We start from the raw sequence: 26990 nt of genomic DNA, 5'->3' as shown, positions 1-26990 counted from the left end.
TCTTCTCTTCTTCTTCTTCTTCTTCTTCTTCTTCTTCTTCTTCTTCTTTCTTCTTCTTCTTCTCTTCTTCTTCTTCTTCTTCTTCTTCTTCTTCTTCTTTCTTCTTCTTCTTCTTCTTCTTCTTCTTCTTCTTCTTCTTCTTCTTCTTCTTCTTCTTCTTCTTCTTTCTTCTTCTTCTTCTTCTTCTTCTTTCTTCTTCTTCTTCTTCTTCTTCTTCTTCTTCTTCTTCTTCTTCTTCTTCTTCTTCTTCTTCTTCTTCTTCTTCTTTCTTCTTCTTCTTCTTCTTCTTCTTCTTCTTCTTCTTCTTCTTCTTTCTTCTTCTTCTTCTTCTTCTTCTTCTTCTTCTTCTTCTTCTTCTTCTTCTTCTTCTTCTTCTTCTTCTTCTTCTTCTTCTTTCTTCTTCTTCTTCTTCTTCTTCTTCTTCTTCTTCTTCTTCTTCTTCTTTCTTCTTCTTCTTCTTCTTCTTCTTCTTCTTCTTCTTCTTCTTCTTCTTCTTCTTCTTTCTTCTTCTTCTTCTTCTTCTTCTTCTTCTTCTTCTTCTTCTTCTTCTTCTTCTTCTTCTTCTTCTTCTTTCTTCTTCTTCTTCTTCTTCTTCTTCTTCTTCTTCTTCTTCTTCTTCTTCTTCTTCTTCTTCTTCTTCTTCTTCTTCTTCTTTCTTCTTCTTCTTCTTCTTCTTCTTCTTCTTCTTCTTCTTCTTCTTCTTCTTCTTCTTCTTCTTCTTCTTCTTCTTCCCCTTTCCTATGATTTTCACAACTTTTTAGTGTTTTATTTTTGGCCATAAGCTTCCCAAAAATTGTTTCCTTAATAATTAATTTTAAAAGAAAAGAAAAATTTTATTATACTGTCCATTAAGACAATAGTACTTCTTTCTTCATGAATCTGGTACATCAGATGAGGTCAAGAGTCAATGCAGGCACTGCAGAAGTTAAAGATTTTCCCTTGCTATGACTTAACTGTTTTTTAATAGCACTATAGACAGACATCAAGCTGTAGCTAACAGCTTCTCACACAAGAGAATCAACTAAATTACAACTTTATATATTGCCTCTTTTGTAAAAGAAGTGCCTTATCTCTCTGTGTTCTGGACCAATGAATGACAGAAGGCTCAAAGGATATGACAAGAGTAAAGTGTTCATGAACCTTAGGGAAGAAGAATGGCTACCTGTAGGATAGCTGAACTTACTAAAGGAATTCTTCAAGGATGAGTAAGGATGGCCCTTTCTTAGGTAACTAGTTTTATCTGTTGGGTGACCCTGCTGACTATGTTAGTTGAGTCAATCAACCAATTTTATCACCAAAGTGATGCAACCAGCTGTAACATTAAGCACATTATAGAAATCTGCAGTGATAATGGCATTTGTATTGCAATTCAGCTGCTTATTGCTATACTCTGCTAAGAGCAACTTGTATTGTAACTTCTATTCATTGCTCTATCAGTCTGCTAGATCAAAATCCCATGGAACGTAAAGTCAGATCAGGTAACCTCACCGTGAATGGGGTTCGAAATGTAGTATTAAGACCACTGTCACTCCTACAGATCCCCACCCATATCAGGCTGCCTCACTATGGGGGTCTGGTCTTTGCCAAGCCAGGCAGCTCCCCATCAAGGGTGGGGAATTTTTATGCTCAAAATCTTGTTATGGACAAAAATTAAATATCTGTGTTCTACTTTCTTCTTTTCCACTGGTTTCTTAGCAAGGTTCACATGATGAATACATTTTTATTATTTTCACATTAGTTTACAACCCCAGGCACCTGTGATTTTTAGATACTTGTGTAAAGGACTGGTTGGACCTTTTTTAACGTATGGGGAGCTGACAGCGATGTGATCATCCTGCCTGCGTATGTATACATATCTGTTTGTATGTGTACATTGCCTGTTTGTCATATGATCTGAACAGAGAGGTTACCAAAGACATCAGGTTCAGGCATGTTTCTTAGGAACAGATATGTAGATAGAAGCTAGAGAGCCCTCCCTCAATGTGAAAGGTTAGGAAATTGTTCTTTGTTAGATGTCAGAGAGTCCACACAGGAAATCACTATCAGAAGTCAAGTTCCAAGAAAGCTATTGCTTAAGGAACTCTATTCTGACTTTTTTTTCTTTTAAATCTAAGATAAAATTAAATTATTTTGATTTTTGATAGTTTTTCCCTCCATCCTAGACAGTATAAGCCTACTTCTGCAAAATCAGTAATGTCTTCTTATATGTTTCACTCTGCCCTGTTCCTTAATGCTTATGATAGGGCTATGAAGTAATCACACACAGATACATTCATGTTTGCTTTCTCAAAAACAAAGGACTAGATATTTTTGGCTTTAACAATCCCTCATAATCCTGTTTTCACAGAAGTCCCACAACAAACACTAGGGCGCTGTGCTGGGCAAGTTGTCTTTCCTCCTCATGGCTCCAACTATTGTTTTCTGACGGCAGTAAAGGGTTTAGCAGCTCTTGTTGATGGTTTGGTTTTTTTTCCGGCTAGCTCGAGTGGATGGACAGCATGTTGAGAAATCTTTAACTGGATCCCTCTGTTTCATTTTCAGGACAAAATTCTGGGCTGGCACTCTTCATTCTCAGCACACACATGTTGAAGTCCAGCCTGGGAACAGAGAAGAAAATCAATCCTCAGCTACACAATTTTGTCTCTGCACTTCCTCACTAACTGCTTTTTTCTTGATCTGTGCTGAACTTTCTAGAAATCTAATTTGCTTTAAAATGTACTTAAGCCCAGTCTTCAGATTCCATAGCTCTTTGTTTTACTTCATTTACCGGTCCTTAATTTCATCTGAGTTAGTTTAAGAATTGAACTTTCAACTTATTATCTACTAAAGAAGCTCCATCTACTTAATTTACTGTCTCCTTTATCTCAGGATGCTCCACCATGACATATTTTGAAGAAGACACTGTAGCTGTTTTGGAATCTCATTCTTTGCCTGGGGAGAATAGAGGCCTTTTATTTGAATTTAAAGTGCTTTTTTGGTAGTGGTCTTATTCCTTTCCATTTTAACTTTAGTTTAATACTTCATATATCTTGTTTGATATCAAAGCTCTCTCTCTCTTTTTGCAGCATACCTTGTTGGTTGGTTTAGAACATGTATACACTATTTTTATTTTATTTTTTTTTTCCTTTCTGACAAATGATAAATATCTTTACAGGACATACTTGTCCTCTTTTTTATTACAAAAGACACAAAACTGAATGTGCTATTGGTAATGAATGAATGCCTTTGCTCTCTGTTTCTTAAATGTCAGTTTTCTAGTACTACTGGAACTGGAAAGAATTTACATTGGTTGAATCAGTTTAAGAAAGGGGAAATTATATGCAGAAATTGATGTCACCACCTACTAATTCCAGCTGTAGGCATGCCCAGGAACAAAAACCTATATTGAAGGGCAAAAAAGAAAACATTTTCTAGGTGTGCTTCTATCATTGAAGTGCATTGGTCTACAACTGGAGTCAGTAATACCAGTTTTTGTTTTTCACTTGTGTCACAGAATTACAGCTACCATTTCACAAAGTAATCCATGCAGAGTCATTTTCAAGCGATCAAGGATATTTTTGCAGCTATCAGAAATAACAGTAACAGGAAACTTGGGTAAATCTTTGACAGCTTCTTCACAGTATCCTCCAGCTACCTGGGACATTGCACTTGGTGTTGTGCACAAGTTCTACGTATTAGGCTTTCAGTGTTAATTTCAAATGTTTATCAGAAGTCTTTGCAGGAGATAGGAAGGAGAGAAAATTGGCGATGCAGCCCTCCTCCGGCAGTTACCATGTCAAGTTGTTTCCCTCTTGTCTGTGTATGATTTTGCCCAGAGACCAACCTGTGAGGCTCAGTAATACTCTTTAAACCTGGCCATGCAGAAACCAGCTGGAAGACTGCTATCACTTTCAGTGCACCCTTGCTGTTTTATTGCAAAAGCCAACATATGCATAAAAAAAGAGATCTCACTAGTCTTTTGGCCCCTTGGGGAGGAATGTAATAATAAAAACAGAGGCAAGCCAAAATATGCATCACTGAAGCATCCAAGTGCAGAGTACAACACAAAACTAGTCAAGGAAGTTCTTTTTAGGCCTGTCCTCTGATCTGAAAGGATCAGCTGCAGTCGTTTCATCTCTTTCAAATACGCATCTGGCTTTATGCCTGGGTTTGCCCGATTGCAGCAGGTACAGCCTTCAATGTCTCTGTCTTTGAGATTTGCTTTAGACTCCTTCCAAATGCGAGAAAGTTGATGTTTGGGTCTCACTTCTGAATGTGAGCATATTACACTGTAGCACAGATGGCCCTAACCGAGGCATAGGTAAAACTACAGCATATCGCTGCTGGTTGCATCCATTAGAAGCTCTAAATTAAAATGACATTGAACAGAGACTACTGCTATTGTGGTGAGGGAAAATAAAAGGGCATAGTCTGTGTTGCAAGAGCATACGCTCTACCCAGCAACAGAGAGTGGTAAATGACAAAAGCTACAGGAGGGCTTTGTTACAACGCTAAGTCGTACACATACATCAGATTGTAAGAGAAAAAAACAAAGCAAACTAAACAAGCAACAAGCTGAAAACAAATATCACATAGATAATATATAGGAATGTAGTTCTGATGAAAAAGCATCTGCCTTACTCAGCAACAAAAATATTAGAATTTTGCATCCAATTTCAAATATTCTTGGAGGTCAAATAAAGCTCTAGGGGAAGCCAGCTACCCACAGTCCAGTAATTGCCTTGATTATCTTCATCTGAGCTTTCCAAGTGGTTATGTGAAATGACTAATTTTCAAGTCTGCCCCTATTTCTACATTCTAGTAACCCTTACCTACCCTGTAGATTGTCTGATTGCCAATGAAAATGGAGGACTTAATTGCAAGGATGATCAGAAAAGTCAAGCATGACTGACACAATCTGTATTGCTTGTTGAAAGTGGTAAAAATCCCATGATACTGTGTGGATGAAAGGCATCATTTCCAGCTACCTGTGGCCAAGGGAGAAGGAACAATGCAACTAGATGTGTATGCAGACATGAGAGAATGTCTCCCTAGGATACATGCTGACATGATGTTTGTGATATCGTGTGGAAGATTCAGTGATAAGTAGATTCTTAGTAGATAGTATTTATAGGATAGGGTAGGATAGGATAGGATAGGATAGGATAGGATAGGATAGGATAGGATAGGATAGGATAGGATAGGATAGGATAGGATAGGATAGGATAGGATGGGATGGGATGGGATGGGATAGGATAGGATAGGATAGGATAGGATAGGATAGGATAGGATAGGATAGGATAGGATGGGATGGGATGGGATGGGATGGGATGGAATGGAATGGAATGGAATGGAATGGAATGGAATGGAATGGAAGAAAGAAGAGAAGAGAAGAGAAGAGAAGAGAAGAGAAGAGAAGAGAAGAGAAGAGAAGAGAAGAGAAGAGAAGAGAAGAGAAGAGAAGAGAAGAGAAGAGAAGAGAAGAGAAGAGAAGAGAAGAGAAGAGAAGAGAAGGAGAAGGAGAAGGAGAAGGAGAAGGAGAAGGAGAAGGAGAAGGAGAAGGAGAAGGAGAAGGAGAAGGAGAAGGAGAAGGAGAAGGAGAAGGAGAAGGAGAAGGAGAAGGAGAAGGAGAAGGAGAAGGAGAAGGAGAAGGAGAAGGAGAAGGAGAAGGAGAAGGAGAAGGAGAAGGAGAAGGAGAAGGAGAAGGAGAGGATGGGAAAAGGAACCTTTTTGAGTTTTAAAGGACCTACAATGATCATTTAACCAAACTAAGGAAAAGCTTTGCCTGTTTTGATGTATACTGTAGTGAATTATTCTTCTTACAAAAGACTTTGGTAGTAAGTGGAAAAAGGTACATGTTAATCTATTATAACATAACTGAAAACACGGTTTAGTCTAAGAACTGGAAGGTGTATGCAGTTCTAGGAGCCTTCAGCACTTGTCCAGCTGTGTGTCCTATACAAAGATCTTACAAACTATTTTTTTATTTTCTTTCAGTATTATTTAGCAATGCATTTCATTATTCATTCATTTTCCAATGCCGGTTTCTGCTAACATTTGGGGGAAAAATAACTATGTCTGTTTTCTGTGAAGGCAAGTTAAGTTTATTGAGGTGGAAAGTCTTGTGTGTTTTTAAAAAATGACTGATTAAGGGAGCAGAAAACTCACCGTTTTTCTGAGCTGTTGACCATTATTCCACTGGTTTAATTTTCTCTGCTGTTCAGGTCTGCCCTACCTCTCTGTGGAAGCACTTGGCACTACTGTGGCAATGAGCTGAGCCTGAGCTCACATCACCTAATGATGTTTGACAATGCTGCTGTACATGGTGGTCTCAGGTGGTCTGGAATATCTACAGAGGTTTCCTAACACTGGTATGTCCCATCTCTGGAATGAATGAACTGTACTGTTAAATAAAAGTATTGTTTGGGAGTTTGTAACAAAGTATGTATCTGTTATCATGTCATATGTGCATATAGATTATATATTTTATATGTTATTATATTCTTCTTTTATTTTTTTTAATATTAATATACTTTAATTCCCTCTTGTGGCTAGCATCAGGCTAAACTTTCCTAGATCCTATCCCTTTGCTGCCAAAATCAAAGAAATAGAGATGAAAACTCTAGAAAAGGAACTAGAATATGAGTGTAGGTAATTTTACGAAGAATCTTTTGCCTGCTGATTTGGGAGTGCTGTTTGACTCTAAAATATTCAGCTCATAAATCCTTCCGAATCCTTCCTAATAAATTCCTCCCAATGTGCTTACGTGGTCCCAGGAAAGGAAATAGTTTTCTGCTGAAGAGAACAGAAATGTATTTACCACATATAACCATAAAAATCTAAAATAAGTCTAGCAAACCTATTTTTTTAGTACATATTAACTAAAGGGAGGTAATGGACTCTTGGTAATGTCAATTAAATAAATTAATTCAGGTAGAATCACATTCCAGCATTTGGTCTCAGGCTGTGCCTGGATGGCTGAAGGATTAGGTGTAGAATTAACATGCATAAATTTCCTCCCTTCACTTTTGCCAAGTAAAGACAGGCTTCTTTCAAAGGGGATTATCACCCCCAAAAGTTCAAAGAAGCATCTCTGACCAATGCAGGCTTTCCAGTAATAAAATTGTTGAACTTTGAACTATTGGGTAAAAGCGACAGCTAGAATTCAAATGGTGTTGCCCTGGAAAAGTTATGCCTTTGTTAGCTCCAATGGCACTCTTACAAAGGTAGGTGATACTCTTATCACCTGGGAAACTTTCTTCAGTAACACCAGAGTTACACATAACTTTTGCCTTATTTGTTGTTGACTGGGGGATAATTTTATATCACTGGTCAGTTTTATCCACTTGGTTTTGGTGTGATTTTATAATCAGCACCCACTACTGCTTGCACTGACAACCTCACTGGTGCAGCCCAGGAAAACAGGAGGATGGCATTTCTTTAGCTGGCTTTGGTTTTGATTGTCCTTTCCCATTGTGTATTTCTAGTGCACAGGTGGGATGTTGTGTGCTTTGTGTGCTGGCAAGATAAAATTAACTTTCCAGATGTTAACAAAATAAGTTTGCTTGTTTTAGTGGACTTCTTGAAAGTAAATAATACATCAGTGGTTTGCGATGGTGATTAGAAATCAGCAAGCCTTATGTAGTGGTGTCTGTTTCCTTAGGACAATAAACTTATTTCAGGGTGCAGTTAAATCCCAGCCTCTATTATGACTGTGAGGGTTAGGAAATTACTTTTTTAAGATTCTGGTGATGCTTCAGAATGATGTTAGAGCACAGGGAGAAAACACTGGATATTTAGGCACTAATCAAGCACTGAGATCTACAAGAGATGTACTCTACTGCCACTAAAAATAAAAGTATTAAGCAAAATCTTCACAAAGTAAATGCAGTATTTTCTTATTTTAACTGAATTTTAATACGAATGAGTTCGTTTTAATGTAGCCTGAGTCAAGAATCCTCCATGCAGCAGTGTCTGTGGCTTCCCTTTCCCTGATTGCTGGCTAGGAGAGGCTGGCAACAGCAGACAAAGGTTGTTAGTCCTGCCTTGCCCTATGTCAGTGCTTTTCACACACACACAAATGTACCAAGAACTTATGCAAGAGTTGGCAAAGTTTCTGGTCAGAGGGTATTGATCACTGAAGAGAAATTGCTGAGCAACACCATCCTATAGCCTTAAAATATCCCAAACAAACCTTCTCTGAAGCTCTTGGACTAAACCCCAACAAATTTTTTAAATATTAAATGAGATACAGGTTACACATAGAAGCTTATTTTGAAAATAATCTTCATGTGAAAGTAGAAAATCTCTAATTGGTAGTTGTTTCTTTGTTAAGGGATGTGCACTTTTGTGTCACAAAATAATAAGCCAAGGGATGTGCACTTTTACATCATAAAATAATAAGCCTGTCTAGACAATTCTGCAAATTATTTGTCACAGTACTCCATAAAGCATTTCAGTTCCAGTGAAGACCACTCTTGGCTACAATTTCATGCACCTAACTCTTAACTGGGTAAGGAAAGGGTCATTTTATTCCTTGTTTCACTTGGCTTTAGGTGCAGTTTACTATGGGCACCACCTTTTCTTCCATCATTTCATTAAGCTTTCTGTGGAATGTGTTGAAATCTGCTTTTAAAACTCACAAATATGAGCCTTTTGAAAAAGATTTAATCTGATGTCAAGGTCCAGATTTTCAGTTCAGCCAAGGAAAAGTCCCCCCAGATTTCCTCTTTTATACCAACATCTGTGTTCCATCAACCTCTTCACGAGAATAAACACAGTTGTTATGGTTAAGTCTTGGAAAATCATACACTGTTTGAAATAGCCTAAGGGCAATCCTTTTATTTTCTCCACTAGTGAGGAGCATAGATGCACTGGTGGGGTCTCTGAATGCCCTTCACAATGTTTCTGTATTCTCCACCAGAATTATTTGTAGGTCAAGGGCTAGATAAAAGCTAAAGCTCAAATATGAGGATGATGTCATGATAAACTGGTTGTCACTGTAATGGACTCAGGACCAAGGGTTCTTGTGGCAGCAGGCTGAGTGAAGCCTAGGGAGCAGCAGGGAGCTAAGCATGACTTTGTACTATGGCCACTTTGAAACCAGTACACAGAGGAAAGGAATGTAGGGAAAAGAAGAGACATCCACAGGGAAAGGGAGTAGGCAAGATACTAGCAGAGTACTCAGATAAAAGACCAAATTCACATATGGTGTTTGAGGGGATTTTTCCTACAATTTTTTTTCTGCCTGCCATAAACATATACCTTTGGATCACATACATCCCTGATCACTCTTTCCAGCCTTTAGTCAAGGAACTAGGTGCAGTTTGCAATTATTTAATAAAGCTCTAGAAAATTCAAGGAGTGGTGTGGATCTGTTAATGAAGCTTATCTATGCTTTATCAATTGGAAAAATTTGAGTGGTTTGATTCAGTGACTTGCTAAGAATGTAACTCTGAGCTCCATCTTTTGTAGGCTTGCGTGTATTTTTTTTTTATTTTTATTGTCTCTTACACAATAAAAATCACCAAAGTTGCTTCAAAAGGAAAAAGCAATCCTTATATGCATGGGGAAATCTAAAACATGTTTTTGCAAAACACAAAAGTGTTGGCAAGGATGATTAGAAAATGTCAGTGATGGGGCATCACATAATCCAGGGTCTTACTGGTGCCAAGAATGCCAGAGTCTCCCGCAAGAGTTTCAGAGCAGGACTTGGCAGCCAGGACTATCCCTCTGCTCCCTCCAGGGAGCAGGCTAGGTGGGGAGGCAGTAGGGACAGCCCTAAGCAGCAGACACATCCGTGCTAGGGTTTAATATCTGTCTAAGAGAAGGATAGGCAGGGACATCAAATATAATCCTCCTGGCATGCTGATTTTGCTTTAAAGAAACTTTTTTCTTTTATTTTAAAATGAACAGTCAATTTTTGCTTTTGTTTTGATGTGATGAGGGCCTTAAGTGATGTGATTTAGTAGAGTAACTTGAAAATGAAAAATTATGTTTCCTGTTTGGTCAAATGTAACATTTCATTTAGCTTGGAACGGAACAAAACATTTTGTCTGGAGTCAAGAAAATACTTTGTGTTGACACAAATAATTTTTTCCCCTGTTTCTGTGGGGGTTTTTTTTGGTTTTGTTTTTTTTTTTTTTATCCAGTTAAAATATCTGAAAAATGTATTATTCATAGTGCTCTGGTCTTTCTCCTCTGCCTGCCAAACTGCAGAGCTGATGACATTTGTAATAGTTTCAATGACATTATATAATGCATTCTGGCATGCTGGAGCTCTACCATTTATTTATGGCTTTCTTTTATTACTGACCTTGGCCTAACTGGAATTACCAGCTGAAAGCACAGTGTTTATCATCTCTCGTTTTATCTAGGCTTCAAATCTGAAGTTTTGTGCTGAGCTGTTGAATCATCTGAATAGAAGAGGAAAACTCAAACCCAAATTAAATTGATTTGGGGTGGGCTTTTTTCTGTACTTTTATTTGTGTTATGACAATGTTTAGGAATCCAGATAATGAAAAACAGTATCCATAATACCTGCTGGCAGCATAGTCTCTAAAGCTAGTACTTCCTGCTCAAGACAATGCTCCAGAACTTTTCAAGTAATTAACAAAGGAACAGGAAATAATTATTCAGTTATTGGCACAGTTCCCAGTATTGCTGCAGAAATTTTACTGAGTAGTTTTGAAATTTGCTGTCCAGACTATTGGGCTGAAGAATATTTGTGCTAAAAGTATTTTTTTATATTATATCTAAATCAAAATACTTACATATGAGTGCCAGCCAGTTTCAAAGTTTTCTGAGTCAATAAATCGCAGAGTTCAAATATGATTAGGTGTTAGGACCTCAGTACAAACTTTTTCTCTGCTGGCATCAGGCTAGTTAATGAGGATCTACTGTACTACCATTTTAAATCAATTTGAGTGTTTTCACTGTGCTGAAGCAGAGCAGAATAAAAGCCTTTGAGAAGCCCTGTCTTGAATTAAGATTTGATTTCTGCAGAGTTTGCATGTAAAATTAAATTGGGAGCTTTTTTCCTTTCTGATTAGAATCAGAAGTCTTGAGACATTGACCCCAACTTCCACAAACAAGACAGGAATGTAAAGATTTTTTCCATGAGGAAAAAAAAGCATGCATACTGATGTCCCTTTGTTTTCAGGATAAATGCATCAACCTAAATGGAGATTTTAAAGGAATCCAAAGATTGTTCTCTGGCTATCTTTGCTTTGCAGTTTCAAATGAAACATTCTTTCTGAGGTATGAAAGAGTTAAGAAAGAAAATTTTGGCTTTAGCCTATATTTAAATGTTTGTGAATGGTTTTAAAAGAGGATGAGGAAATTGTTTGAGTAGGTATTCTCTGTTTGCACAAAAAAACCCAGAACACTTACAGTCACAGTCCAATGCTTTGCAATCTCAGCTCTGTATCATACTGTGGTTGTGAAGACACCAGGTGACATTATGATTAGAAAGATGAATGCAAACAAGCTTTTTAAAGAGTTAATGCAGAACTGCAATATCATTTTTCATTTGAGTGTGATATACCCTAGCCATATTAATAAAGAACCATCCCACATGCTGAAAGAAGAACGCTGTGATTTCTGACACCAGTTGTACAGAAGCTCAGTGTCAGAGAATTGTAAACCGATCTAAATCCTGCTCTTGAACTGGCTCAAAAGTCCAGAGAAAAACATCATTGTTTAATATTTAAACAAAATGTTGAATGGTTGAACAGTAAAATTATTTTTCTGCTTAGCAAAATAGGTGGAAGAACTGTATAGAGCAGCTTAGGGAGAAATTAAGTGAAAGGGATAAAATTCAGTGAAAGAAGAACGGAGGATGAAAACCAGACAAATATGTAACTGTGGTCGTTTGAACATTAAATAGTTTCTGGACAGTGTGGGATAAACTGGAGCACTGGGATTCATCATGTTTAGCTGGAGATGTTCTGAATCATATAATTCTATTTGAACTGTAAGAGGAATCAAGTTAACAGAATCTAGCAAGTTTGAGGCTTGTTTCCTATCTTTGAAGTTTGATTTCAGGATCACTAGCAATTTGATAAACTGGGGAAATTATTCTCTTCTAAATGTCCATGCTTATGCATATTGTGTCAGCATTACAAAGAAGACCTTAGTATCACCCCAGCCTTAAATTAGGTGAAGTGTTAAATGCTTATTACTACTTAATGTTTCAGAATGAGATTTTCAAAATTATATGGCCCCAGAATCTCAGAGGAAACTTAGTGTTTGATTTCCCAGGACTGTGCTGGAAATTTTTTTGTCCTTTTAAGTGGAGGGAAGACAGTGATGAGTGGCCTTCGCACACTATAACTCCATCCTCTGATGTACTTACAGATATCCAAAGCTTAGCTTTGTCTATTATAACTGCCTTCATGTGGGGTAAAAAACATAACCAAATCTCTAGCAGATGTGTCAACACACAGTTTGGTAATCTGGGTGACTGAGCAAACAACTGCCAGGTATATCCTTCTACATCAGCAAATACTGATATTTTTTCTTTATCACTGTGGGCCATTTTAATTCATTATAGCCATTTTACCTTGCAGAAATCTGTGCCAGTCATTCAGAGCCTCTACTGACTACTTTAAGAAGTCTAAAACCAGGTTTTGGAGTCTCTTTTCTTTTATGGTGAAATACAGAAATTCTCAGGAGTGCTTCTAATTGACCTGGTACTCATGCAAAACAGATTTCTTTTTCATCCTCTCACAATTGCTTTCCAAGTTTTTTTGTTGAGCTCCCAACATGATGAGTTAAAAAGTGGTGGGATTTTGTTATTGTTTTTTTTTTTGTTTTGTTTTGGGTTTTTTTGCTTTGGTTTCTAAACATGTACAGTATTAAAGAAACTTGGCTCTACACTTAATGACTACCACTCCACTTAAATTACTCAAATGTGCTGTCTTCCAACAGGGCATTTGAAAAAAGATATTACATTATCTGTCAATGGTGCTTTCAAGGATCACAATAGATTCTTATTACTTGCACCCCTCCACTGGAACTTTTATGCTATCCCTACATATTTTCAGCTTTTCATGGCAGAGTCCTGATTTGCCACTATGTTAATGGCTTAGCAAACCACTTAGGAGTGTGTCCTCCTCTCATGGAAGAGCATTCTCTGTAACCATGTTCAAACACATACTTTGTTAATGATCATGAAATCTTGCACGATAGATAATATATTCTATTAGTTCTTCACTCTTCTTGGAATCCTTTCTGGGATAAAAACAAAACAAAACAAAAAAAAACACACACATGCACAAAAAAACTATACTATTTGGCAATAGGTAAAAATGAAGACAACATTTTCAACCTCACAGTAGTGATTAGTAGCTTTTCTTATCACTATGAAATGCCCCAAATACCTTTTAAGTGTGTTCCTCTTGAATTAGGCAACTATATGTTAGGCGGACTACAGCCCACTGGAAGGTTAAATCTGAAACTTTTTCCATGGGTAGTACTCTAAGAGAAGGCTTCTTACTTGTGCTTTCATTGGGCAACATTAGAAGATGCCCCCCTATTTTGTTGATGGTTTTTACACTTCTCCTTTCAGTTGCATGTCGAAACCATAGTTAATATGTGAGGAGGGCCTAGCACATTATTTAAGAGTAGGGATGATTTTTTTGAATTTTAATATTGAATTTGTTTGATTCTCAGATGAAGTGCTGTGACTAAAGAACTTTTTGTTCTACTCAAATATAATTGTCCTTTCCCTCTGTTACATAGCTCTTTAATTATTTTACCTCTGTTTGGATTTGGCATGAGAATATTTGCTACTTTTTTTCTACATATAAAATTAGTCTCACTATTACATTATTCTCCATGGTAATGAGATAATACTTAATGAAAGGCAGTACCCACTGTGACAGATCCCTGGACATGGAACTACATACTGACTCATGCATGAGTCAGAGATATATTCAGGTGGGGTTTTTGAGAGGTACAAATGGATGTTTTGGGTTGGAAATCACGTACTGAAGAGAGTTGCATTTGAATGTTTTATCAGTTTAGCAGGTTAGGAATATACTCAAATGATTTTTATGGAGTCTCTGTTCCTCTTTCCGGCATGAAAATTTATTATTACTGAGGCTGTAACGGGACAGTAAAGGTAGCAAAGACATACTGAAGAAGGACTTTTTTTAAAATCCTTTTTGGATTTTTCTACAGTAACTTCATTTTTACTAGTACAGCCATTGCCATGGTGATGCAGATACAGTGTTATCCTCTCTGTTATCCTGTTGTGAATTATTTGCACTACAATGTTCCAGACAGAGCAAATAAGGGAGCAGTGATTCTAGATGTGTTCTGCTGCACATAGTGAGTTATCCCAGGTAATGTCAGCTTCTGTAGGAGTATCAAGAGTGCAGAACACATCCTTCCAAGGACACAGAAATGCTGACCTCCTTTTTCTCACCATATTACATGAACTAACCTTCTGAAAGGTAGGGAAAAGAGAGGACTGCTAGTGTTTTCCACTCCAGGCTGGGATTCTGTCAGACTTGGGCTTCCCTATATGAAGATGTAAGCATGTGTGTAAAGCTCAGTAACTAGAAAAGGAAAAACCCTGACTCTCCATAGCAATTGCCTGCCCCTGATAGGGAATTCCCCCTGCCAACCCAAAGTTATTTCCTATGAGAGACAAGGTCTGGCCTGGGATCAGGTGCAACAGCAGTGGCCCTGTTCAACAGTGGACAAACTTGCCCTGCCACCATGCCAGCATCTTACATGAGAAAAGAACACTAGTCCTCTCTTGTAATCACAACAGTTAGGAAAGAGTGGGAAGGGAAACAGAAAAAAATACCTTCTAAGACTTTATGCACAGATGAACCCTTCACTCTTGTGTCTGGCCACACAAAAATGCAATCTAGATACATCTCTGTTCCCACAACCTCCTACCAACAGTGAGGAGCAGTGTAGATTTGTTGTTACTTAAGAGTATATAGTGCATCAAATTCAAATAACAATCAGAATCCTTCTGAAAAGTTATCTGCCACTTTTCTCAGAGTCATCAAGCCCTTTTCCAACCAGTAAGATTATACAAAGCCACCATTTATGGAGAAATGGAAGTACTGCTTTCTAATCATAGACACACACAAGATGAAAATGCATTATCCTTTCAATGCATTTTCTATACTTTCTCTGTTTCCAGTTGTTCAATTATCTAACTAATACTTTTAAGCAAGGCTTAAAACCATATATATATATATATATGTGTGTGTATATATATACACACACACACATATATATACATATATATATATAAAAATATACAGAGATAGATGTATACACATATATAAATACATATACAGATATACAGTTATATATATAATTATTTTATATTTTTATATATATAATTATTTTTTATATATTGCTATGTGTCTGAAAAAATTCTGAAATGTGGTAGCATATCTTACTACCATCCATACATGAGGGAGAAAGACTCAGGAACAGTAGAGAGTTGTAGGCTCTCGGGCAAGCAGGGAAATAAAAGTAAAAGCTATTTAGGGATTGACAACTGATCCACAGAGATGTTGTCAGAAAGCTACTTTTATATCACCAGTCAATTCTCTGCATTCACCTATGTCTGGTTTGAATATTTTGTGCAGCTGTAATAGCATCACACATGGCTAAGTGCACAGAGCTGTGTGTATGATGTGCCTGGGACTAACACAACCATGATTTGGTAAGCCAGGGAGCAGCTTTGCAGCTTCAGTATGTTCAAAACAAGAGTGGAGGTAAGTATGCAATGAAAACCTCTTTGCATTGTTTTGTTGATGGAGGTGGTAACTGGCCCTGGGTAAAGGAAATCTTGCATCCTCTTAATCCATACCCCCATCCATCTTCATCAAAGCAGAGCACTGTAATGCTTCTGGCCATTTCACAATCCTGGCAAGTTCTGCCAGACACCTTTTGGGTAGCAGAAATGAGGAGGTGAAAGCACAGCATACACACACCAGAATGAACACTGGAGTGGAGAAGGAAGAAGAGAGGCAGCAATTACAATAGCAACTGAAAGGGAACAAATTTTGAAGCAAAAGAAAAATAGGTCAGGATTTATCTTTATGTGAGTATGCAACAGTGTAAGTAGCATCTGAAAGAAGTTTTATTTGAATTGCCCCAGGTACTGTGTTATTTGGCAGTAGACTGTTTCTCCAGTCACATTTTAATTCTGTCCCATTTTCCAAACCTTCAAAAGACATCCCTTTAGGAGCATTTTCAGAAATAGCAGCTGCTGGGTTAAAGTCACAAACAGCCACAATATCTGTTGCCTCCAAATGATGGGGTTGCATATGAGTCAATTCCTGCAATTTGTGATGATGGTACAAGGTTCCTTAATCCCTGGGATGAAATCTTTTGCAATGGAAGTTTTCCCATGCATTTGCAAGGACCATTGTTACTGACAATGACGCTCTGTAGCCAGTGGCTTATATACTGTTTTGCAGTAAATATTCTTTGAATGTGCAGATATATCTGCAAATCCAGTGTCTTCAAAACAATAATGATAGTTCTGATGGTGCTTTCTTTAAGTGGCAAACATTCATTCTTACCTAGAGAGGAAAAAAAAGGGACTCTGGTTTGAATTACAGTTTATCGATAAGTAATGTGTTGTGCTAGTTTTTTTTATTACAGTTCAGTCATCATTAATATAGCAGACAAAGTCCTGGAACCTTTGAAAATTGAGATAAATCTCCAGAGCTTACACAGGGCCAGAATTTCACCTTTTTGTGATCTACTATGCCCGCTGTCTCCAGATTAGTAAATCTTTGTTTCACTTCTGCGTGTTATTTTTGCTTTGATTCCCAATGTTTTCTGTCCTTTTTGACAGGAATATGTAACATTCTTTTTAACTAGAATTGCTGACAAAAGTAAATGCAATATCTCTTCCTCTATAACCTCCCAACTCAATAGCTTTGTTACCTGATTAATAAACTCTGCTAGCATGTGTCTTCTCCCCACTCATTGCACTTTCTTTAGGATAGGCAGGGTAGGGAATAGTGCTGCTATTTTATGCCTACCACTGGTTTAAAAAAGAAACAAAAAACCCTGTCCTTTTTGTCCTCCAACGAGCAGCCCATAAACATTTCATTAATTTGCAATAAAAAGTTAATTAGAGGTATACTTTTGCTCCTCTGTAATGTAGTCGCAGACTTATTTTCCCTAAGACAGATAAAAGAAAACAATGAATGTCTAACATTGACTGAAAACAAAATTATGGGTGATGAGATATATTGACTGCTATTTGTTTATATTGGTAACTGTAGTGCATTACTTCCTTTCGATCCACTTCACATCTTTCTCTGCTCTAAATAATTTCTAGTACTTGATGGCAATCACTGATATTTCAGAGTTTATAGGCCTCTTCCTACAGGGAGATAAAACTACCCAGCAGAAAAGCCAAATAATCTCGATAGTGGAAATGTTCCTTTCTTATAGACAAAGGAAATCTCAGTAGAACAAAAGGCAGCAAGTGAATGAACTAGTCCTAGGTGTTCCTGTCTGGGTTAGTGCTGAAGTACTCTAACTCTTTAAAGGAGATAAATTGTGTTTTCTGAGATGAACTATAAGATTTCCTTAACATTCATTCTAGGTATGACACAACAAATGTTTAAAAATCATCTCCACATATTCACAAATTCAACCATCGTACCATATAAACCAAAGTAAGCTATCAGCTTTTTAGAAGGCCATTATCATTTACTATTACTATTATTTAAGAAAAGGGAGAATGCCTTGAAGTTTAGACAGTTTTAAAACATGTATTATGAAGAGTATTTTTCTGTGCTTTTACAGATACTGTATAACTTGTACAATTATTACATATTTACAGCATCTCTTTTCCTCTTTGTCATATGCACACCACTGACATTCTCCCATCAGAAACCAAACAAAATGAAACCAAAAAGGCTGTATATTTTTAAGAGCACACCTAAACGTGAGTTCATTCACACAACCTCAGTTCACAATCATAACCTTGCAAAAATAAGGATAATTAGGCTTCCATTCTTCTTTATATTAAAACATTCTTTCAGCTTCTCAGGATCTTGCCAAGCCTCTCTTCTTAACAATTTGTTGAGATTTCTGTATAATAAGAAAGACTGGATGAAAAAAAAACAAACATGCAACGTAATTTAATATAGTGAATGTCAAAGCACTGCCCTTTTTATTTTTTTTTCTCTCCCTCTGTTTTTGTTTTTGATTTTTCCAGCTCCTCTTGATTGAGAACACTATTCAGCAGCAGTTGCACTCCTGTGTGCACCACTGTGCCTGTGTCTGGTGAAATGCAGTGTTCTTGTGTGCTGGTTACACAGCTGTCTCTGGTTTGAAAAATATTGAGATCCTAGGCTCAAATCTCATCTCAAATCAAATGGGTCTTTCTGGTCACAGAATCATAGAATCATAGAATCTATTCACAGAATCTACAATTCATAGAACTGTAGAGGTTGGAAGGGACCTCTGGAAACCATCTAGTCCAATCCCCCTGCTAATGCAGGTATGCCTTGATTAAGATCCACAAATTGTGCCCACGCAGGCTTCGAAAGTCTCCACAGAAAGGGACTCCACAGCTTCTCTGGGCAGCCTCTTCCAGTGCTCCATCACCCTCAAAGGAAAGAAGATTTTCCTCAATTTCAAGTGAAACCTCCTGTGTTGCAGTTTGTACCCATTACATCTTGTCCTATCACTGGACATCAATGAACAGAGCCCCTCTTCCTGACCTCCAATCTTTAGACATTTATAAACATTAATAAGATATCTCTCAGTCTTCTCTTTCACAGCCTCAAGAGCCCCAGGTCCCTTAGTCTTTCCTCGAGTCCCCTAATCAATTTCTTTGGCCCTCCATTGAACTCTCTCCAGTACTTTCCTATCTGCCTTGAACTCGGGAGCCTAGAACTGGACACCACCATACTCCAGGTGCAGCCTCATCAGGGCAGAGTAGATGGGAGGAGAATCTCCCTTGACCTTCTGGACACACTTACCTTAATATATCCCAGAATACCATTGGCCTTCTTGGCCACAAGGGCGCAAGGGGTCCTGCACCCGGGTCGCATCAACCCCATGGTAAGCTATAGACTTGGCGATGTGTGGTTGGAAAGCTGCAACTTGGGGAAAAACCTGGGGGTACTGGTTGATAGTCAATTGAACATGAGTCAGCAGTGCCCAGGTGGCCAAGAAAGCCAATGGCATCCTTTCTTGTATTAAGAACATGGTGGCCATCAGGAACAGGGAGGTGATCATCCCCCTGTACTCAGCACTGATGAGCCAACACCTCAAGTATTGTGTTCAGTTCTGGGTCCCTCACTATAGGAAGGACGTTGAGGTCCTGAAGCATGTGCAGAGAAGGGCAATGATGCTGGTGAAGGGCCTGGAGCACATGGCCTATGAGGAGCATCTGAGGGAGCTGGGGTTGTTCAGTCTGGAGAAGAAGAGGCTGAGGGGAGACCTCATTGCTCTGTTGCCTCATAGTCAGTTTGTTGTCCACAAGCGCTCCACACCCTTTACTGCAGAGCTGCTCTTCAGCAGGTCAGCTCCTCACCTGTACTGGTGCAAGGCGTTATTTCTCCCCAGGTACAGGACTCTACACTTGACCTTGTTGAACTTCCGGAGTTTCCCCTCTGCCCAACTCTCCAGCCCGTCCTGGTTTCCCAGACTTGTGGTGTGTCAGCCATTCCTCATAGTTTTGTGTAATCCATTCCTCATAGTTTTGTGCAAACTCGGTGAAAGTACATTCTGTTCCTTCATCCAGGTCACTGACAAAGATGCTGAGCAGAACTGGACCCAGTACTTACTCCTGGGGAACACCATTAGCCACTGGCTTCCAGCTAGAGCCTGTACCGTTGATCACAACCTTCTATGCTTTGTCATTCAGCCAGTTCTCAGTCCACCTCACTGCCCACTCATCTAACCCACATTTCCTAATCTTCCCTATGAGGCTGTTATGTGAGACAGTGTGAAAAGTCTTGCTGAATTCAAGGTAGACAACATCCACTGCTCTCCCATCATCAACCCAGCCGGTCACACCATCATAGGAGGCCATTAGATTGGTCATGTGTGATTTCCCTAGAAAGCAGGAAACTATTTTCTCAGAGGCTAAGTCTGGCAATTTATTTTGATAGGACTTATTAGCTCCCCAAATCTGTGAAATTTAAGTATTTATTTGTTTATTGGAAGATGTATTTGCACAAGCCCACAAGGCATTGGGAACTTTTAACAGATAGATATCTGTTGTCACATAGATGCTACCTTCCATCTAATCTTGGAGAAAGGTGTATAGGAATACTTAAATTTTGTCTTGTAGATAACTAACTTTAAATGTATGCAACTATTATGGGACAACCCTTCATGGAAGACTTTCACCAAGATTTTCATTAATTGTCTTCCTAAGCTGCCGTTTCAATATTTATTGTTTTCTAAGCAATTACCCTTTTAGTTTCTGATTTCTTCACCATTCCCTCTTCCCAAAGCAATCCTGAAGACAGGCACTCTTGCAGAGAAAGCAGAGCTGGTTCAAAATATAGCTTCTTGCTGTGTTTTATGTATGTGCATGACACATGCTTTTCCCTGACAACTGCTCTCCTATCTGCTGAGTTTGATAGTCAAAATGATGTGGGGGTTTCTCTTTTTTTTTTTTTTTTTTGTGTGATTTACAGTTTAATCTGAATTTAAGAGAATCAAATTGACTTTATTTGCTTTGTTCAACATTAACATTTTCAAGCTATTACAAAATATGTTCAGTTTCAGGAACTATTATGGTTGCTGAAGATTGGAAAGGCTGATAGGAGGTGGCTTGACTTTGACTAAGCTAAAATGCCCCTGTAGGGCTTAAATTATTAACTGAAAAAAAAAAAAAAAAAGACATGACGGTGAATTCAAGGACGCTCTGTTCACAGTACATGCACAATATGGCATCTCACTGACTTTTCTTCTCTACAGATTAAAGTATGAAATATTTGCTGCAACGTTACTGTGGTGGTAAGGCCATGACACATGGCCCAGTACAAATCCAGACAGGCCTCAAGATGTCTAGACAGGTCCTTTCTCTCCCCTCCTTCCTGCCACAATAACAGGGCAACGTGGGAAAAGGAAGAAAGGGGACAGGACCTTGCCTGTCTGGCAAACAAGATGCCTATCTGGGGTCAGAGCATGTAAGCTCCCCCAGATACGAGGTCCTGGCCTCTGCCTTTTATGGCCATAGCCTGGCAGAATGCTTTCCATTGGGCAACTACATGTTAGCTTTAGTGCCCCACTGGACCAAGTGACCTCTGGCATTTTGCATATATACAAGTGGCTAGGTAGCCTAGGGGCCTTGCTCAGACCTGCCTTGTTCAGATCTACCTTGCTCAGGTCCACCTTGCTCAGATCCGCTTTGCTATTCCATGCTCAAGCCTTGCTCAAGCCTTGCTCACATCTGCTGAAGCCTCACCTCACTTCAAGCCTTGTCATCTCGAGTGTCCTGCCTTGCTTCGAGCGCCTGGTCCAGAGCCCTGGGATAAAGCCTGAGCCTCGAATTGGATTACAAATCAACAGTTTCTGGAGCCTGTCAGCAGAGAGAGCGAGCTAGGGACTATCTCCAAATTCCAGCTCTAATCCTCATGAGTAAACCCTGGCCTGCTCATATCTTCCTAAGGGTTATTGGTTTATAAGTGGGTGAAGCTATTTGTGTCATAGCTTTTTCCAGTCTCTGAACTCTCTAAATTGTGTCAAAATTGCCATAAGCATCCTGGAAGAATTCACAACCTAATAGAACCTGTAAATAATTCTATCAGTTTTGTACATAGTTTTGGGGTGGGGTTTTGGGGAAAATAAAAATAACTATATTTTATAATTCCCACCTTGTTAATTTAACCCAAACTAATACAAATGGCACAGCTTGGCAAGGGTTATTCAATAGTCGAGTTCTTCCATAAAACAGGATGCATAATTATGGGAGTTCATTTGGCATGGGCACATGAAAATTGTAAAAACCCAGAGCAGATTACAGCAAGATTAGCTGAAAATACTGAGGATCTGCTCCATCAGTCAACAGCCAAACATTATACTGTGGTACTCGGGTCCCTGGTAGTCAAGGCACAGGACCAATTCGCAATTTATGAAAATAAAATTCAGATTCTGAAAAAGGAATTAAGAGACGAAAAGGCTCGAAACCAAAATCTGTGGGACAGTATGACCATGCTAATGCAAAGTCTTACAGAAGCCTTAAAGACACAGGCAGAAGTGAGAGCAGTGCTAGGATTAGCCTGGACAAATGACCGGCCATTGGCACCCCGCTCTGTGCACAAGTTTAGTGATTTGGAACTGCAGGAACAGGAACAGTTTTTCGTGTCAGATAATTCTGGGGAGGAGGACCCTGGTGAATCAGACTCTGTTGTTGTCACCAAGGATCCCGCAGTGTCTGCTCCTGCACCGCAGAAACCTAGAAATAAGCCATGAAAAAGGCCAAGTCATGGAATCATAGAATCAAGAAGGCTGGAAGAGACCTCAAAGATCATCGAGTCCAACCTGTCACCCTAAACCTCATGACTATCTAAACCATGGCACCAAGTGCCACGTCCAATCCCCTCTTGAACACCTCCAGAGATGGTGACTCCACCACCTCCCTGGGCAGCACATTCCAATGGCCAACCACTCTCTCTGTGAAGAACTTTCTCCTCACCTCCAGCCTAAACCTCCCTGGCGCAGCTTGAGACTGTGTCCTCTTGTTCTGGTGCTGGTTGCCTGGGAGAAGAGACCAAACCCCTCCTGGCTACAACCTCCCTTCAGGTAGTTGTAGACAGCAATGAGGTCACCCCTGAGCCTCCTCTTCTCCAGGCTAAACAGTCCCAGCTCCCTCAGCCTCTCCTCATAGGGCTTGTGCTCAAGGCCTCTCACCAGCCTCGTTGCCCTTCTCTGGACATGCTCCAGCAATTCAACATCTTTCCTAAACTGAGGGGCCCAGAACTGGACACAGTACTCAAGGTGTGGCCTAACCAGTGCTGTGTACAGGGGTACAATGACCTCCCTGCTCCTGCTGGCCAAACTATGCCTGATGCAGGCCAGGATGCCATTGGCTCTCTTGGCCACCTGGGCACACTGCTGGCTCATGTTCAGGCGGCTGTCAACCAGTACCCCCAGGTCCCTTTCCGCCTGGCTGCTCTCCAGCCACTCTGACCCCAGCCTGTAGCTCTTCATGGAAATTCCCCCTTCCTGTGGCGAGCGGTGGGGAAAGTTCTGAGGAGGAGGACTTCATTGGACACAAAACCTTGCGCCCAGTGACCAAAACAGAGGTCACAGACCGCAGCAGCAAACGCAGTGCCGTGATCACCACACGGAGATACACCAGTGCACAGCTCGCTGACTTTTAAAACCAGTATGAGAGGGAGCCAGATGAATCCGTGGCAGGGAAAGCTAGCTCTTATTTTCAAAGGCAGACTTTCCTACTGTTAAGGTACACATGCAAAGTGGGCACTGTGGGACACTTTTCTTGCAGATTCACAGAAAGAGGACAATGAAATGGAGAAGTGTGCTTATGCAAACATTCCTGTGTGGAAAATTTCTTTACTTGTAGCACAATCACAACTCCAATTGTTTGTCTGTGGGTTTTTTAATAAACTGGTCGCTTCCTGTGATACATTACAATTTGGATTATTATTTTTTTTTCTGGGTTAACCTAGCATTGATCTAAACACAACACTTCCGTGTTACTGAGCTACCTGAAGACAGACCATCACCTACGGGATAGCAGGGATTTCAAGGACTTGAATATGTCTCTTTCATCTTGTCACTGTAAGACACGATATTGATACCTACTTTGCTATCTCCACACCCCATTTACAAATTTATCCTGATAAGATAAAGCTATTTTCTATGTCATTTTTGTAAATTATATTAAGAACCTTTGATAGTAAATGAAGGGGCTACCAACTATCAGTTTTGAGACTACTTTTACAAAGAATAAAAGAAACATCTGTGAGTGATCCTGTATGTGAAATCAAAGGGAACTGTTCCCAGCCAGTAGAGGATCATAAGGAAAAAAAAAATATAAAATATGGAAATGGCAGCTTCTATTTCCTAAACTACAACAGAGAGCTACTTTCAGATGACACTTAGGACTGCTTAATGTATCCCAGTCTTTCACTGAAATATATCAGAGTGAAATGTGCCATAATACATATGGGGACTTCTTGTTTGTTTGTTTATCTTCTAACTTCACTCATTTTACTAGCTTGGAGGAACTGAGAGCTGGAACTGAGGAAAGCAGATATATTGAAATAGGATAATTTCAATCAATATTTTTCTGAGAATGAACACAATCTGCTAGCTTGCTGCTACTTGGCAATTAAGAAAAATGTGTTCACGGGATTGTTCTGAAAAAACTCAGTCGCTCTCACATAGCGTTTTCCTTGCCTTCATATTAAAGAAATGGATGCATTTGTTTCTTTTCTACTCTATTTTCCAGATGAAAAACCCTTTCTCCCTAGCTGTCGGCAGTGTCACTTCCCCTTTTCCTTGTGATGGGTTTCTACTCCTTCTTATTTTGAAACGGAGGTGCTAATTAATCTTCCCACATTCAAGCACTGCAAACATATTTCAATTTCAAATGAGATAAGACCCGCGCTTCAAACACCCACACTTACAATTTTAGATAGCTTTGTACCACATATTGTAACTGGCCTGAATTTTCTTCATGACATTGACATTATCAACAATGAGCTTGTAAAGCTTTATATCTAGTAGGCGGCCTCCACATAATAGCTCACCAGCTCATATGGGAATCAGAAATGTACAAGAAAGAGAAAATTAAGAAAACCAATTACTGCCAGCCTGCATACTGGGCTCTTGTTTTTCAATATCCATGTACATTAGCCTGTTCAGGTGCTTGTCACTCGCTTCATTTTCAACATCTTCAGAACTGTCATGCCTTGTTTAATTATTTACTTCCTTATTTACTTAATTCATATTTAAGCCCAGGATGCACAAACAGAACTGCATTAAATTCCATTTAAACAGAAGCAAGCACTTTTTTAGTGTGAAGTTGATTAAGCACTAGAGCATGTTGCTAGGAGAGGTTGCATTCATTCTCATTTTCAGAACCCAACAGGACATTGCTTTGGGCAACCTTGATCCTTCTCTGAGCAGGAGGTAAGACTAGATGCCCTCTAGAGGTGTCTGTAACTTGTGAATGCTCTTGTTTGCTGAGTGAGTTGCAGGTTGACTTCAGGGCTTTGATAGTGTTTTTTTAAGCTCCTAAAGATCATAACCCTCTTCCTTCCAAGGAAGGATTAAATAGACCCCTTATCATTCATTGCATCACACATCATTCCTCACATCATACATCATTCCTCATCACTTGGTTGGCATGAATATTCATAGCAATTTATCAGCTCAAAGCAGGGTCCTAACCTGAGCCAATGAATATTCCAGATCTTCTGTATTTGCATTTCAGTATCTGATTTGCTTATTTTCATCTCTGCTCAGAATACTTCTGTTTCTGTCTTCTCCTTTAACCTTCCCTCCTGACAACTTGTTATTACCATTTATGTAGCACTGAGTATCTCCGGTGAGTTTAAGTCTCTGTTGTGGTGGATACTGTGGTAGACCCTGAGTTTTCCGTCCAGCAAACTGACTGCATCCTTTCTCTCACTGTGCTAACCTGTCATACCACAGGAGCTACAGACCTTTGTCTGTCTTGCAAATCACTGTTAATCAGGACTGGGTATGAGAATCTAGCCCCAGGTATAAACAGAATAAAAGAAATCAACTGCTAGTGTTGCAAAAATACACAGAGAAATAAAGCAGAGACAGAGAACATATTTCTGAAAAAAAGTGTGAGATAGAATCCTTCTCCAAAATTCTACTCCTGGGTTGCCACTGGTTGTCAGTTGTTCTTTACCAGAACACAGCTCACTGCCTGTGGTGTTTCTATAGAGTAGGATATTCCCTCTCCACACCTGTGCCAGTGTACTGTGTTGCAATAAGTGCTTTGTGGTTTGTGGACAAAGATGGGTTCTCAGTTATACTGGTGTAAATACAGATTAACTCATTAAATCAGTGTTATGGAAGTTAACGGGACTGCATCAAATTCACATCACAGTCATTCAGAAGAAGATTTAACATAATTTTTTTAGTTTTATCACAGTTTTATTACATTTCAGCATCACTTTGCTGGTGAGAAAAAACACTTTACTAAAAAAATAGTAAGATTCATCATACAAAGCATTTTCAAATATGCCTTCAGTGTTTGGCATTTTGGTTTGGGATTTTTTTTCATTCTGAAAAGGAATCCTCTTTTTTTTTTTTTTTTTTTGTGCTCAGTTTGCCATGCTGATCACAGCAGTGCCTGGAATACACTAATACATGATCTTCAAATTTAGTAAGATGCTGTTCCCCTTCATTAGACAGAGAAGAGTCCAGGCAGTGACTAATGGCAGTGAATAATAAACAGTGATAGCCCTTCAGGTCTATTGGGAAGATACTACGGCCATGGAGGTTAATTGGTGCTTGTTATTACAAACACCATGGATTTTGATCCAAATATCTTAGTATGAGCTTCTGAAGAACGCATTTTACAGTCAGGTAAACAGAAGCATGCAGTGATGATAATTTGGAAGGCCGTACAACACAGTGAATAAAATGCAGACTGCAAAAATCTAAGAAGGCTTAGGGATAGTCGTTGAAGCAGCAGGAACACTATTATCCCCATGTGCCTTTGCCCCTGTAACTTACAAGGACATGTTTGCTGCCTCTGTAATTGCCATGAGTCTATTTGTTTCCTTAAATGTCTTCCTGACTGGTTGTCTAGCTGACCACCTGTCCCAACAGCTCTCAAGTCAGTAGCATCCCCAGCACAATGCTCTTAGAAACAGAAAAAAGATGAAGGAAAACACTGAGATAAAGGAAAACACTGAGACACAGTGCGTTTTGAGGATCTTTTGTTTTGATGTGTAACCCAGAGTGAGATTTCTTAAAGATTTTTTATAATTTTTAATTTAAAGTATTTATCACTACATAAGAAAGCAACG

The sequence above is a fragment of the Indicator indicator genome, chromosome Z (genome assembly GCF_027791375.1).
Source record: "Indicator indicator isolate 239-I01 chromosome Z, UM_Iind_1.1, whole genome shotgun sequence".
Classification (NCBI taxonomy): domain Eukaryota; kingdom Metazoa; phylum Chordata; class Aves; order Piciformes; family Indicatoridae; genus Indicator; species Indicator indicator.
Note: the sequence above shows the minus strand (reverse complement) of the source record.